The sequence below is a fragment of the Gossypium arboreum genome, chromosome 3 (assembly GCF_025698485.1).
Source record: "Gossypium arboreum isolate Shixiya-1 chromosome 3, ASM2569848v2, whole genome shotgun sequence".
NCBI classification, from domain to species: Eukaryota; Viridiplantae; Streptophyta; class Magnoliopsida; order Malvales; family Malvaceae; genus Gossypium; species Gossypium arboreum.
In genome coordinates, this window is record NC_069072.1 from 112847747 (window position 1) to 112865100 (window position 17354).

Consider the following 17354-nt stretch of genomic DNA (forward strand, 5'->3'; position numbering starts at 1 on the left):
TGATGGCTCAAGGAATACCATATCTTATGATGATGATCTTGTGCAAGAACTTTATCTCTGACTTGGCATCATTGGTAGGAAGGGCTATAGCTTCTACCCACTTTGAGACATAATCGACTGCCACTAGTATGTATAGGTTTCCAAATGACGGTGGAAATGGACCCATAAAGTCTAATCCCTATACATCAAACAACTCAACCTCTGGAATGTTTTGCAATGGCATTTAATATAGTCTTGAACATTATCGGTTCTTTGACATCGATCACATGTTTTATAAAAGCTATGGGCATCCTTGAATATACTAGGTCACTAAAATCCCAATTGAAGTACTTTGGCAGCAGTTCTTATTCCTCCAAAATGTCCTCCATAAGGCGTTGAATGGAAACGTTACAAAATTATATGTATTTCATCATCAGGGACACACTTCCTAATTATCTAATCAGCACACTTCTTGAATAGGAAGGGTTTATCCCAATAATAATATCTTGCATCATGAAGGAATTTCCTTTTTTTTGGGATGTTAAGATTAGGTGGCAGCAACCCAGTAACTAAGAAGTTCACTATATCAGCATACCAAGGTCATGCCGTGGTAGCCAACAGTTGTTTGTTTGGGAAACCTCCATTAATAAGCTTAACATTGCCATCCTCATTTCTAGCTTCTAACCTAGATAGGTTGTTCGCTACTTGATTCTCTGTTCCTTTTCTATCTCAAATTTCTAGATCGAATTCTTGTAGCAAAACAATCCACTTGATCAATCTCAGCTTTGCGCCTTTCTTAACTACTAAGTATTTAATTGTAGAGTGATCGGTATACACTATGACCCTAGTGCCTACTAGATATGTTCTAAACTTATCAAATGCAACCACGACAACTAATAATTCCTTCTCAGTGGTAGTGTAATTTAGTTGTGCTTTTGTTAGAGTGTGACTGACATAGTAAATAGTGTGAAAAATCTTACCTGTCTGCTGCCCAAGCACTGCTCCAACAGCAAAATCACTCGCGTTGCACATGAGCTCAAATGAAAGTGATCAATCTAGGGCCACTACTATTAGAGCAACCACTAATCACTTTTTCAACTCCTTGAAAGCGGACTGGCAAACATCATGAAAAAGGAAAGTTTTATTTTGTTCCAACAATGTACAAAAGGCTTAGTGATCGTAGAGTTGTCTTTGATAAATCTCTTATAGAATCCAACATGCCCTAAAAAACTCCTAATTCCCTTAACACTCGTTAGAGGTGGCAGCTTCTCAATGACTTTGATTTTTTCCTTGTAAACTTCGATTCCTTTATGAAAGACCTTATGACCAAGGACAATGCCTTCTCGTACCATGAAATGACACTTCTCCCAGTTTAAAACGAGGTTAGTCTCCTCATAGTGTTGAAATACCAGCACTAAGTTGTACAAACAACCTTCAAAGTCATTCCCAAATATAGAGAAATCATCCATAAACACTTTGAGAAACTTCTCAACCATATTCGAGAATATTGACATCATGCACCGTTGGAATGTTGTCAGTGCATTACACAGACCAAAGGGCATTCTTCTGAAGGCAAATGTACCATATAGATAGGTGAATGTTGTTTTTTCTTCATCCTCTAGGCGATTGCAATTTGATTGTACCCAGAATATCCATCTAAGAAGCAGTAGAAATTCTTACCAGCTATAACAATTAATCAATAAAGGGTAGTGGAAAATGGTCTTTCCTTGTGGCTTTGTTAAGCTTGTGATAGTCCATACAGACCCACCATCTAGTGGCAGATCGTGTAGGTATAAGCTCATTATTATTGTTACTAACCATGGTGAGACCTCCCTTATTTGACACACATTGGAATGGACTCACCCAAGACCTATCTGAGATTCGATAGATAATGGCAACATCCAACCATTTGACTATCTTCTTTTTCACCACCTCCTTCATAATGGGGTTCAACGTCCTTTGCCACTCAATAGAACTGCCATGGCAATTTTCCATCAAAATTTTATGCGTGCAGATTGTGGGGCTGATTCTTTTAATATATATGATTGTCCATCTTGATGCTTTTTTGAATTTTCTAAGTACAACTAACAATTGAACCTCTTAATCATAAGTCAACACAGTAGATACAACCATAGGCATTGTGTTACCCTTCCCCAAATAAGCATACTTTAACTATGTAGGTAGAGGTTTCAACTCTAACATGGGTGGTTCTTCTATGGACAGTTTAGCAGGGCTAAAGGTTCAAACAGATAAATCTAATGTGTCAAACCTCTTTCCAAGTCTATCGACAATTTATAACACTCCTAGCCCGTATTCATCGTCGGATTAGGCCTACGGAGCATTACTAGAAGATAACATCATACAATGAACATTTATTTATCATAAACAAATCACAACATAATTCATAGCAATAATATCCAAACTCATGCTTATAGTCCCTTTTACGAGCCATCGGGGCCCTAAAATGTAACACCTCTCACTCGTATTCAACGTTGGAATAGGGTTATGGAGCATAACCGAACTTACAGCACTTTTAAATACACATTTCACATATAATTCATCAATTCAAATAAAATTTAATCACAACCAATCATAGTGTCCCTCAAATGAGCCTACGATGCCTTAAACATGCTTTAGAAGTGGTTCGAGACTAAACAGATAACATACGAAATTTTTTTTTGAAACTTAGAAAAATTTAAACCATACAGAGGTTACACACCCGTGTGAATAGGCCGTGTGCCTCACCCGGCTCCAAACACGCCCGTGTCTTTGGCTGTATGGAAACATGGCATACATACTGACTTGGGTTACATGGCCAACCACATGCTCGTGTGCCCTTCGAAGTGGCCACACACGCCCATGTGCCAGGCCGTGTGCTAGGCCATGCCAAGGGTATACTAACTTATGCAACACGGCCAAGTCACACACCCGTGTGCTAGGGTGTGTGCGAATTAGAAGGTATACTGACTTGTACCACACTGCTAGTCGCACGCCTGTGTGTAAGACTGTGTGGAGCATACTGACTTCAATTCAATTTCAACACCAGGGGACACACGGCCATGTAGCATGACCGTGTGTCACACACGGCTGAGACACATGCCCGTGTCTCTGCCTGTGTGGACAAAATAGGCCATTTGCAAGGCCAATTTGCCACCCCAACTTCAATGTACCTACACAAGGAAAAATATACCATTTTCATACACAAAGGGTAGCCAAATCAATTTCATGTACAATTCATATTACTATAATTTCATCTATTCCATTTCTCAAATCACTAGCATTTACTTAGCCAAATACATGCCAAAAAAATATTAAAATAAGTCATAACTCATGGCTATATATACAAACCAAAACATATATATTTACAAGCCATTTCAAATAGCCAAACACACATCATTATTAACATCATTTACAAGCCAACTCTTATGGCTATATTCAAACTAAAATACCATATCTAGCCTATATATGCCATATACCATAATTGTATAATTCAAAAGTACCAACTTAGATATTTGATAGTGCGGTGATGTTCCTGACGACTCCCAGATTTGAGCTAGCCTTGATTCACTATAAAACATAAAAAAAATAACACGAAGTAAGCTTCATAGCTTAGTAAGCTCGTATGAAAAACGATAAGTAAAGCTCATTAATTGTTTTCCAATCAAATAATTGAAATCAATGAACAACAATTCAATTAAGCCTCAAGGCTATCAATATATATATCATTCACATAACTTACCAAAAAACTCATCAACTTCATAATTTCGATATTCAAATAATTTTCCGTTCATACCTGTACTACCTCGTACTAATGTCTTAATCAGCCACATCTTTCATTCACCCGTTGAACCATTTGGAATATAAATCAGATACTCAAGGGTCTCACACGATAAGTACCTATACCATGGCCCGAAGCCAAATCAAGGTAACTTATCCCCAGAGTACCTATACCATGGCCCGAAGCCAAATCAAAGCAACTCATCTCTGAAATACCTATACTGTGGCCCGAAGCCAAATCAAGGTAACTTATCCCCAGAGTACTTATACCATGGCCCGAAGCCAAATCAAAGCAACTCATCTCTGAAATACCTATACCATGGCCTGAAGCTAAATCAAGGTATAACTCGCACTCGAAGTGCCAATAGCATGGCCCGAAGCCAACACAAAACCCTAATGACATGTCACTAGTATCCTAAACTATTCCCAAGGTTCAACCGGGATTCCAATTGTCGAATTTTCATCCAATCATTTCCAAACTTGTCTGTAATCACATAATCACAATTCATGCTATATCAAAGCACATAAAATACATTTGAAACAAAACTATAACATACGAACTTACCTCGGATGTTAAATCGATAAATCGAGTCGATTAGTAGATAACTTTATCTTTTCACTTGATCCAAATCCGTATTTCTCCTTTCTTGATCTAAATATATTTAAAATTAAATTATTTAATCATCTATTCATTCAATTTACTCCAAAACATATATTTAGGCCTGTTTGCACATTAGACCCTAAACTTTCACACTTTTAACAATTTAGTCCTTATTTCACAAAACACAAAATTCACACAATTCAACCAAAATCGATGTTCAGAAAAATTATATATAGGTCCCTAGAAACCCAAAAATTTCAATAATTTCACATTTTAACCACACATTTTTCACATTTCTCAATTTAATCCCTAATTTGCATTTTCACTACAAAATCACTTAACAATTCTTGTATATCTATCAACAATCATTCATAATCTATCAAGAAACTCCAAAATACAGATGTATTCAATAATGGCATCATTCAAAATCTCTAACAGTTTTGTAAATTAGTCCCTGGGCTAGCTAGACGTAGCTACAACAATCTCAAAAACATAGAAATCATTAAGAACGGGACAAAAATCATACCTTAATTAAAGAAATTAAAGTTTTCAAATGTTGTGGACAAAAATGGCTTCCTTCTCTTGTATATTCGGCTAGGTAAAGATGATAATGAGCAAAAATGGATTTTGTTTTACTTATTTTATCATTTATTAACCATTTACCATTTTAACCTTAAAATTAATTCAAAATTTCATTTATGGCAAACCATTAACATCCACTAACATAGTAATGGTATATTTACTACTTAAGGACCTAAAATTTAAGGTTCTATAGCTATTTAACACCATTAGCTAATAGAACAACACTTTTGCAATTTACGCGATTTAGTCTTTTTTACTGAATTAACCATTCAAACAGTAAAATTAGCTCACAAAATTTTCACACATATCAAATAACATGCTGTAAACTTTAATAAAATAATAAAATAAATATTATGACTTCAGATTTGTGGTCCCGAAACCACTGTTCTGATTTAACTCAAAAATGGGTTATTACATAAAAGGACATTAGACTGAATCGAGACTAAATCGGAAACATATGAGATTTTACGAAAAAAGATGCAAATTTTCAAACTGCAAGGGTCACACGGCCAAGAGACACACTCGTGTTCCAGGCCATGTGGACATTCGAAGTAGGGACACACGACCGTGTCCCAGCCCGTTTCCTTGCCCATGCAACTCACTGACTTGGGTCATATGGCCAAGCTACATGCCTGTGTGCTAGGTCATGTACCTTTTGAAAAAGCCTCACACGCCTGTGTGCCAAGCCGTGTGCTAAGCTATATAACAACTTGACTTGTAATCCTTTGAAAGCTACAAAGGACACACGGCCGTGTCGCCTGGCTGTGTGTCAAGCATGGTTGAGACACACGCCCGTGTTTTTGCCAGTGTAGATGAAAAATAGGCCATTTCCAAGCCATTTTTCTCACCCAAACTCAAACCTCTTGCACAAGCCAATTGTACCTATAATTAAGCATTCAAAATACACCTAACATATGCATATTCAAGCTTACAGATTATAGAAACTATCTATTTAACCAATATGCCAAAATGGCACCTCAACTTCAACAATCAAACATGCCTAAACACCTATCCAATTTATTCATCATTTAAACTACCAATTGAACAATTTCAATGCCAAATTCTTCCATTTTCATATACCACAAATATATATGCACAAAAAATACCATGTTGACCATTTTCATATCTATTATGCACCTTACCATTTTGACGTAAAGCCAATCACATTCAAGCCACCAAATCTAACCACTAACCATATCATAAACTACCTCAATCCATGCCAATCAACAATTCATAATAGACCATTATAAACGTCATTTCATTTCCATCATTTTAGCCACCACCACATCAAAATAACAACGACACATAAAACCATATATATTCATAATATCATACCAACTAGTTCATTGTCCAAAATGACATATACACAAGTCACACATATCGACTGAATTCATCAAACAAAACACCTATGCATGCCATTATAACTATGACTCAAAATAATCAAAACCTACGGATTTAGCCAATGGATAGTGTGGATCTCCGACAAGCTTCCAACCCGTACGAGCCTCCAATTATCTAGAAATTGGGAGAAATCAGACAAGTAAGTTTGTAAATCATAAACAATACTTACCATTTCATTATAAAAGCTTAAAGGCAATTAATGAACATATCCAACATAGCTTGGCACAAGCCTAAGCACCAACAACATTCACATTTGTGATTAGCACATAACTTAGTCAAATTCATTACACAACAAAGAGCTTCCATATACTTTCCATATAAACATTCATACTATTATGAACATACTAGAAATATTTAATTACTATCAACTCATACCTTTCTCATGCTTTCATGACATTATAAATCAAAGTATATACCGATCCTTCCCTTTTTGCATACTCGTTGAACCATTGGAATAATATTAGATACTCGAGAATCTCACGCACTATGCAGTAACATGTGGTCAAAACCGCTACTATCTCATATCTCATATAAGTGCTATCTCTCATGCCATAAGTGGGTCTACTCAAACAAGTTGTCAGTCAGGACATAGCTACACGGTGCTACTCACACAAGCTGTCAAGTAACTGCAACACATGCTGGAAACTCAACCACTGGTAGGACGTACAAGATCAGCACCCGAAACACGGTAACCCCTAATGATATGTCATTTGTATCCTATATATTCCAAAAGTTCAAATAGGATCCGAAAGCTGCTGAAACTCCGTTGGATATTTCCATAGAGTCGTAATACCATAATATAACATGAAAGCATTTAAATTGAACATATTTCAACACTATTTGAAATGAACGAACTTACTTCAAACACGAATGGAGAAATACGATCGATTAATCCAACACTTTTTCTTTTCCCCGATCTAAATCCGTACGTTGCTTTTCTTGTATATATAATCAAATTTAGCTCATTCAAATTTCATTCTTTTCAATTTAATCCAAAAATCATATTTTTGAAAAATTATGCTTTTGTTCCTAAAATTTTAAATTCATTACAATTTAGTCCCTAGCAAGCCCTATAGTCTATTTATTTCACATTTTTACCATGGACATTTTTCTATTTTTCAATTAAATCCCTGAATGACAAATTCATCAAAAATTCCTTTACAAAAGTTGTTTAACTATCATCAAACATTCATTTTCATCCATCAAATAATAGAAACAACTAATATACATTCATGGTAAAACCTTAAACTTTTAACAGTTACACAAATTAGTCCTAGGTTAGCTAGATTAACTACAATGACTCCAAAACATAGAAATCATTAAAAATGAGACCAAAAATCACTTACATGCCCAAGGATAAGCTTGTTGAATGCTCGAACCCTAAAAATGGTGTTGTTTTCCCCTTTGAAATTCAGCTAGGTGAAGAACATGGACAAAAACCTTGATTTTTTTTTTACTTATTTTAGTTTTTATTTATTAATTTACTTAAATAACCTTTACTAATCACATAAATGATGTCCATATTTGTCCATTACCTTTATTAATGGTCTAATTACCATTTAAAGCCACTCACATTCCAATTTCATAACAATTTGACACCTTTAGGTTATAGAATTCAAATTTTTCACCTTATGTAATTTAGTCCTGTAATGCCCCGAATTTGGGCCTAGAAGGATTGGGCCTTGAGCATGGGAACACATAAAAATTTATGTGTGTGAGAAATATCAAAAATTGCATGTTGGCTTTAGTGGCTAGGTAATTGAGCATATTTGGGAGTGTTGGAGAAGTCCTAGGTTCAAATCTAGGCTTTAGCTAAATTTTTTGTTTTTAGTGAATAAAACCCTTGGTGCTTGAAAGTGGGATTTTTAAATATTTGTGGTTAAAATATATCACAAAAGGAGCTTGTGGTCTAGTGGCAAGGTGGCGTGTATGGTGTGCATGAGGTCTAAGGTTTAATTCATGGAATAGGTAAAGTAATTACTTATTTTGCTGGCTAAGCTTGGAAGATGGTGGAGTTGGACTGAGACTCTGAGGTTGAATTGGTCATGAGTGTTTCAAGGAAAGTTGAATTGGATGTTGAGTGATTTGGGGAGAAAATCAAGGAATTTGAAATAGGAGAGTTGCATGGGAAGAGTGTCGGTGTTGAATTTGAACTCCCTTTCTTACTCAAAATTTTGGCAGGGGGTTGTGGTCACATTTCGATTTTTCTTTGCTCAATTTTAGGTTTTTGGTGGTGTTTGACATATAGTTCTAGTTACTACTCATTGTGTGCCAAATTCTCTGTTGTCTTTTCTCTTGTGTTTCTTGCTCAATTTTTGGGATCGAATATTACCTTCTTTTCTTGCTTTGGCCGAATAGGCACTCTCATTTTGGGTATTCTTATTTCGTTCTTTAAGTCGAATTTGGTTTCTTCCTCTCAATCTTTCCTCTTAATTGTCGAATCTCTGCTCTCATCCTCCTCTGATATTTCCTTTTCAATCATTCGTCGAATACTTCTTCTTCTTTTTCCCCTCTCAAACCCCTTTCGGTTTGGCCTTGGTTTAGCGGATTCTATGCTTCTACATCTCATACTCTCTCCTTTTCTATTCTCGTTTTGGAAAGTAATCTCTGTTATCGAACTCTCGATGAGCAAAGGGGGTTCTTCCAATAAAGTGATGACAGTGGTGCTGGCTGGGAGTGGACGCGTAGCCAGTGCCCCCAAGTTTAAACGACATAGGGTGTCAGCGGTTTGGGACGTTCTGTCAGGTTACAGAAGGGTGACTGCACTAAACTTTGGATTAAGTAGGCAAATCACAATTGACCGTTCGAGTCAAGGTTTCGACTCTCGGGTATCTTAGTATTCTACGTGATCAGGTGTGTAACTGTATGCTCTGTTTGATGATCGGCTGAAAAGCCAAAAGTATGTGCATTTGTGTGCTGTATTCGATAATTGTTTGAAAGCCGAAAGTATGTGTTGTTTGCACTACTATGACTGTAGATCAGCGAAATGTCGAAAAGTCGAAAATATGGCGTATGATGCCACACAGGCATGCGATCACACGCGTGGTGAACCGAGCCCAAAAATATGGATGTTAGACTGTAGAGGCCACCATGAGCACTCTCATGGTCTTGGGGTAGAGGCCACCATGAGCGCTCTCATGGTCTTGGGCTATTCGGGGCCTCGTTGGGTCGAAATGGGCCTAGTGGGCCCAGTAGGCTTGTGGGCCACACGGATAAAATGTATGTGATGTGGTAAGAGTTGTTTAGACTATGACGTTTTCATAGCTGTGGCTGTTTCTGGGCTAAATGGGCCACACGAGTGTGTAGGCCCACTTGGGTCGAGTATGGGCCTTAGACTCATTTACACCATTAGGTCTGTTTAGGTTGCTTAAGTCGCTTGAGTCGACGGTGGACCATTTGTTGGGTCGTTAAGATCCCAAATTGTAAAATTATCGAAATACCTCAGATTGTAAAATTACCGAAATATCCCTGATTTGTAAAATTACCGAAATACCTTCAGATTGTAAAATTACTGAAATATCCCCAGTTTGTAAAATTATCGAAATGCCCTTAAATTGTAAAATTACCAAAATACCCTCAGTTTATAAAATTACCAAAATACCCTCAGATTGTAAAATTACTAAAATACCCCCAATTTGTAAAATTATCGAAATACCCTTGTAGTGTAAAATTACTGAAATACCCCTGTAGGGTAAAATGACTATTTTGCTCTTGTTGGTAAATTTCTAACTTAGACTATGAATTTGATTTATTTGACTGTGATTGTATGACTGTGTTTTAACTTACTTGACTGTGGTTGTAAAGTTGATATGCTTTTAATATATGTTTAAATGACTGTTACTAAGCATGGCCATTCTGCATACACGTGTGATGATTGAGCATGACATACACGACATATTGCAGGGGTTTGGGAATTAATATGGAGGAAGTACTGTTCTGATAGGGTTGCACGAATCGTACGTGACGACTGGGGACCCAGTATTGATCTGTTAAGGTTGCATGGGTCACACGAGATGACTGCGGATCAACAGACGGCTTAATGCCGCTTTATCTGATTATGGCTCTGTGCAAACCTAAATATGGCTTTGTGCCATCTTGTTTATGGCTTTGTGTTAATCGTCTTTACCTGTGGCTATGTGCCTATCATATTTATTGATGACTCTATGTCGGCCATATTTACCCATGGTTGTGTGCCGATCATATTACAGCTACTAATGGCTTTGTGCTGATCAAATTACCGCTACTGATGGCTGTAAGCCGTGTAAATATCTGGAAGCTTTGTTGCATTATTATTTCTAGCAGTTATGCTGCGATATTGGTGTGCTAGTTGGGTGTGTCGATTTTATCCCCGCATGGTGTGTTGGTTGGTACGGGTGGTGTGTTGGCTGGATTGGGATGGATTGCATTATCGCACTGTTGCACTTCTGTTATTGATACTGCCACTGTATTGGGCTTAGGCCCACATGTATCCTATTTCTGATTCTGATACTATATTGAGCTTAGGCCCACACTGTGCTGTTACTAAAAAGGGCTCTGGCCCAAACTACTTTTGTATTTTGTTATTTTACTGATTTTTTTTAGGGGATTACACACTGAGTTTTCATAAACTCACCCCATTTTTAACTGTGTAGGTAATCCCTAGCCTTAGACGATTTGGAGCCGTGAGGGACTTGGAGGTGGCCACACGAATGCAGTTTTTTTTATGCTTAACTTTATTTATATTTAAAATTTCACTTTGGGTTTTATTCTGTAATAAAGCCTCTTAAACTTAAGTTATTTTATTTGGTCTTTATTTATTTGATACTTAACTGATAGTGATAGAATGCTGGTTTTCGAAAAGATTAATTGTTTTCAAAACACCGCGTTTTCGCAACATTTTTGGATATTGCTTCCGCAACAAACAATGTTTTTAAAGTAAAGACGTTTTAAATGGTTAATAAATGGTTAAGATGTTTTGAGTTTTTAACAAAGATATTTCAACTCAAAAATGAACTTCTACGAATTTTCGAAAGACACTTCAACATGACACGCCAGATTCGGCCATAACGTCTAGGACGAGTTTGGGGTGTTACATTTGGTGGTATCAAAGTTAAGTTGCAAAACTCGACTGTGGAATGGGTTTTCAAAATTTGAATTTCAAAAAGTTATTTCCACATATGTGATATGTTTGAGATATTTCTTCTGAAAAGTGTGGCACACCGAGTCTCCAGCACCGAATCCATAAGTTTCTGAAACAGATGTTTATTTTCATTAAAAAGTAGCAGATAGAAATACTGTGATTTCTTAGATATTAGACTGTATTGTTACACTTAAAGTTAAAGTTTGTATTTATTCTTTGTGTGTTCTAGAAATGGTATACATGTGATATCTATCCGCTCCGATGGATAAATGGTTTGGTGCGTGCTTGTATTATTAGGATTAGAGTGCACAGCGAAAGCATAGTGTGGTAGGCTAGGATACGCGACTATTCTGATAATTGGAAATTTTAGGGACGAAATTTCTTTCAGGGGGTAGAGTTGTAACGCCCCGAATTTTGGCTTAGAAGGATTGGGCCTTGAGCGTCGGAACACATAAAAGTTTATGTGTGCAAGAAATATCACAAATTGCATGTTGCCTTTAGTGGCTAGGTAATTGAGCATATTTAGGAGTGTTGGAGAAGTCTTGGGTTCAAACCTGGGCTTTAGCTAATTTTTTTTTAGTGAATAAAACCCTTGGCGCTTGAAAGTGGGATTTTTAAATAGTTGTGGTTAAAATATATCACAAAAGGAGCTTGTGGTCTAGTGGCAAGGTGGCGTGTGTGGTGTGCATGAGGTCTAAGGTCCAATTCGTGGCATAGGTAAAGGAATTATTTATTTTGCTGGCTAAGCTTGGAAGATGGTGGAGTTGGACTGAGACTCTGAGGTTGAATTGGTCATGAGTGTTTCAAGGAAAATTGAATTGGGTGTTGAGTGATTTGGGGAGAAAATAAAGGAATTTGAAATAGGAGAGTTGCATGGGTGGAGTGTTGGTGCCGAATTTGAACTCCCTTTCTTACTAAAAATTTCGGCAGGGGGTTGTGGTCACATTTCAGTTTTTCTTTGCTCAATTTTGGGTTTTTGGTGGTGTTTGACATCTAGTTTTGGTTTCTACTCCTTGTGTGCCGAATTCTCTATTGTCTTTTCCCTTGTGTTTCTTGCTCAATTTTTGGGATCGAATATTGTCTTCTTTTCTTGCTTTGGCTGAATAGGAACTCTCATTTTGGGCATTCTTATTTCTTTATTAAAGCCAAATTTGGTTTCTTTGTAACACCCCAAACCCGAGACCGTCGCCGGAGTCGAACACGAGGTGTTAACAGACTTCAAACCACTTATTAGAAATTTCCCAGACAAGCCGCCAATCTGCGTGCGAGTCGCATTAAAAATCATATCTTGAGTTCTGAAACTTGAAATCCAGTTCCATAAATTTTCCCTGGAACTAGACTCATATATCTATATGGTAGAATTTTTGTAGAATTTTTGGTCAGGCCAATTGGTACAGTTTATTGGTTAAAGTCATCCCTGTAATTGGGTTCGACTACTCTGACCCTTGTGCATTACGACTTAGATATCTCCCTTTACAGAGCTCCAATACTTATGCTGTTGGTTTCTAATGAAACTATACTCAAAAGGGAATCTATACATATAAAGCATGACTTCTAATTGTCTCCGATTAATTTAGAGGGAATTTCTAAAGTCGGGACAGGGGATCCAGAAATTGCTCTGGCCCTGTTTCACAAGAGTTTAATTATCTCCTAACATACAGCTCATATGATCGTCTCGTTTCTTCTATATGAAAATAGACTCATCGAGCTTCGATTACATAATTTATTCATTATTTAATTCCATTCCTACTATTTTTAGTGATTTTTCAATCTCACATCACTGCTGCTGCCAGCATCTGTTACTAAAGCAACTATGCCTATTTCGTGATTTCTCCTTGATCTAACTAGTAATTCATCATACATATCACAAATTATGATCATGACTAGCCATGCCAAAGGCTAATCATTGTCAAACATCTCCCTACTACACTATTGCCATATCATGAATTTTAACACCAAAAATAATCAACCATGACATATGGCATAAAAATCGAATTACCAAGACTTGCGACCTAACATTATAGAACCAAATCCAACCGAACATTTATGCCATTTTTCCATGGCTAAAAGTTTACATACCAAATTTCAACAAAACATATTAGCCTATACATGCCGAAATGTTCTCCTAGACCGACTAAAAGAAGATACCAAAAGTTGCTAGCCGGTGTGATGATTTCGATGACATCCCGAAAGCACGCAAAAAGACGAGTCCAAGAAACCTAAAGTAGGTGACAAGCAAACACCGAGTGAGTATATAACTCAAGAAGTCATAAGCATTACATTGCTGTTCAGTAATAATATATCATAAGAGAAAATAAATAATGCGGATTAAAATCCTCCATCCATACCCAAACGTGCTATAATTCCTTAGGCATTTTGGTTCGATCCCATACCAAGCCCTACTTTGATATTTCATACATTACACCATATGACATTGGATGCATTTACCTTCAAGTATAATCACCACATAGGTTCAAGACTTACCAAGCTCAATCCCAAATATAAATAAAATGTCTATTCCTCATGAGCTCAAGGTGTTTACTGCATCACTGTCCATGATTGACTCGATAAGGCCGCACACTTAGAGCATGTATATTTATTAGAGAATGTATAATAAGCCCGCACACTTAGTGCTTAATAGTCGAACTCACACACTTAGTGCTATATAATCAAACTCGCGCACTTAGTGCTATACAATTTGAACCCGCACACTTAGTGCCAATCTCATGATCATGAATGTTTACACCCGCACACTTAGTGCCGAAACCAACAACTCAATACATCTCACCTCCTTTCTTTTTCATTCAATACTTTCATCACCCCATACATACATGTATATATATATATGTATATATTTATCATTCCATTCAGCATCATTACATAGACGTTATGACCATTTAAATTAATACAAAATATATGCTTAATGACTTACCTTGTGTTGGGTAAGACGGTTCCAACTCGGCTACTCGATGATCTTTTCTTTGCCTTTGCTTGATTCTCCCCCTTTAACTCCTTGAGGTTAATCAATAAATCAACTAGTTTAACCACCTTGCTAAATATTTATAATCCAATTACACATGCATATGTATGTTAGTATATTCGCAACCATCCTCACTAATTACCCATTTAGTCGATTATACACATAATCAAAGGTAACCTCACGAATGGGCATACTTATGTATATATATATATATATACACTTCGAATGGGCATCACAATTAGATTTAACACCACCTTCATACTCAATTAGATGGCCGAATGTATGTACAATGTCAACTATAACATCATTTAAACATCTAATTTCATCTCATGAACACTTGATCGAATTTTCCTAATCTAGCATATTTTCACATCTATTTGTAACATCATGTAAATCCACATATAACTACATTTCTTAAGTTCCACATCTTAATGCCCATTATAGCCATTCTCATAGTCTAAATTTAAAAATCGGCACATCCACCTTTCAACCATGTTAGCCGAATACTCATCCTCTTCTTAGTCCTAAATTCGGCACCTCCAACAAAGTGACTTAACAACTTCAACTTTCATGCTAACATAACAAGCAATTTAACACATACATATAACTAACATGTTAATAGCATCAAGGTATCAACTAAAATTTTTAAGCTTCTTAGTCAAAGCCTAACTCTCCGACAACCCCAAATCCAACCATGGGATAGATAGAATTTAGACTCATCACCCAAAGGTTGTGTAAACTTCCAAAATATCATTGAACATACCTTGATCTAAAGGACCACCTTGGCGAATCTTGCTTCCTCTTCTTCCTCTAGTTACGACAATTGCAAAAGAAAGAAAACATGAACACTCCTTCTTCCCTCCTTATTAAGCATTCAAACTCCCTCATTTTCATGCCACAACATCAAACACTCCTCCTAGATACAAGCAATGGCCGAACTTCTTCAAAATTTTTCTCCTTTCTTTTCTTGATTTTTCGGCTAGAGATGGCAAGTATGAACACCCTTTTTTTTGTTCACTTTCCTATTATTATTCCCATCATTTGTTAACTAAAAAACATATTAAATTAGAATGAGTGGAGCATCATCACTCCTTGGCCGCCACCATGTATTTTATGGGTAATTTGACATGCAAAGCCATGCTTCCTCTCCCTATTATTAATTACTCCTTATAATTCATCTATCATCTTTTCCAACTTCGTCAACTAGGTCCTTTTCAATTAATTCACATTCCTAAAGCTAATATTAAGCATTTAATTTCTCATATATTCACCGTCACACAAAAATTTATGTAATTAAAACACAAAATAAATTTTGGCTCGGTAATGTGGTCTCGAAACCATATTCACCGTGGTCTAATTAGGGTTGTCACAACTCTCCCTACATAAGAAATTTTCGTCCCGAAAATCTTACCGGTGAATAATTTTGGATATCGATCCTTCATAGAGTCCTCAAGTTCCCAAGTGGCTTCTTCAATTCCGTGTTTATGCCACAACACCTTCACTAATGGGATTTTCTTATTTTGCAACTCTTTACTTCACGCATCAAAAGGCGAACCGATTCTTCTTCATAACTCAAGTTAGGTGAATCTCGATCTCGGATGGAGTGATTACGTGCGACGGTCGGACCTATATCGTCAAGCATCGAGACATGGAAAACGCTAGAATCTTTTCAAGCTCGGGGCAAAATTAATCGGTATGCAATCGGTCCAACTCGTTCGGATACTTCATATAGACCGATGAACCTCGGACTTAGTTTGCCCTTACGACCAAATCTAAGCACCTTCTTCCAGGGTGAAACTTTGAGAAATACTTTGTCTCCAACCCGATATTCAATGTCTTTTCTTTTCGAATCCGCATACGACTTTTGACGATCCGAGCGGCTTTCAAACTTTCACGAATTACTCGAACTTTCGCTCAAAGATACTTAATCAAATCAACCCCAAAAATTTTACTTTCACTAAGTTCAATCCAAAATAATGGGTACGGCATTTACGACCGTATAAGGCCTCGTAAAGTGCCATCTTAATGCTTGATTGAAAGCTATTGTTGTGCTTAATTCAATCAAAGGCAAATATCTTTCCCATGAACCACAAAACTCTAAGACACAACATCTCAACATATCCTCGAGTATCCGAATTATTCGCTCAGATTGGCCATCAGTCTAGGGATGAAATGCGGTGCTAAAATGCATCTTAGTACCCAACGCTTCTTGTAACTTTTTCCAAATCGCGATGTAAATCTTGGGTCTCTATCCGACACGATAGAAATAGGTACCCCATGCAATCGAACAATTTGGGAGATGTATAATTCGCCAATTTATCCAAATAAAAATCAGCAGACGGGGATAAAATGAGTAGACTTGCTCAATCTATCAACAATAACCTGATTGCATCTTTCTTGCTTGATGACAATGGCAATCCAGATACAAAATCCATCGTTACCCGATCCCACTTCCATTCGGTATCATGATCGGTCAAGTAATCCCGACGGCACTTGATGTTCCGCTTTTACTTGTTGGCATATCGAACACCTTGAAACAAATTCAGAAATGTCTCGTTTCATATCGGGCCACCAAAATTGACGTTTCAGGTCATTGTACATTTTAGTACTACCCGGTGGATCGACATTCGACTCATCGTGAGCCTCGTCCAAAATCATCGAAATAAGTTCCGAATTTTTTGGGACACATAATCGACCTCTGAACGTCAAGCAATCATTGTCGTCAATCCGAAACTCCGATTCCTCATTAGAAGCACATTCAGCTCGTTTAGTGACCAATTCAGCGTCGACTTTCTGGGATTCAAGTATTTGACGAATCAATAATGGTTTGGCCTCTAATTCAGCTACTAGCACCCCATCGGGTGAGACGGACAAGTGAGCATTCACCGCTCTCAAAGCAAATAGTGCTTTCCGAC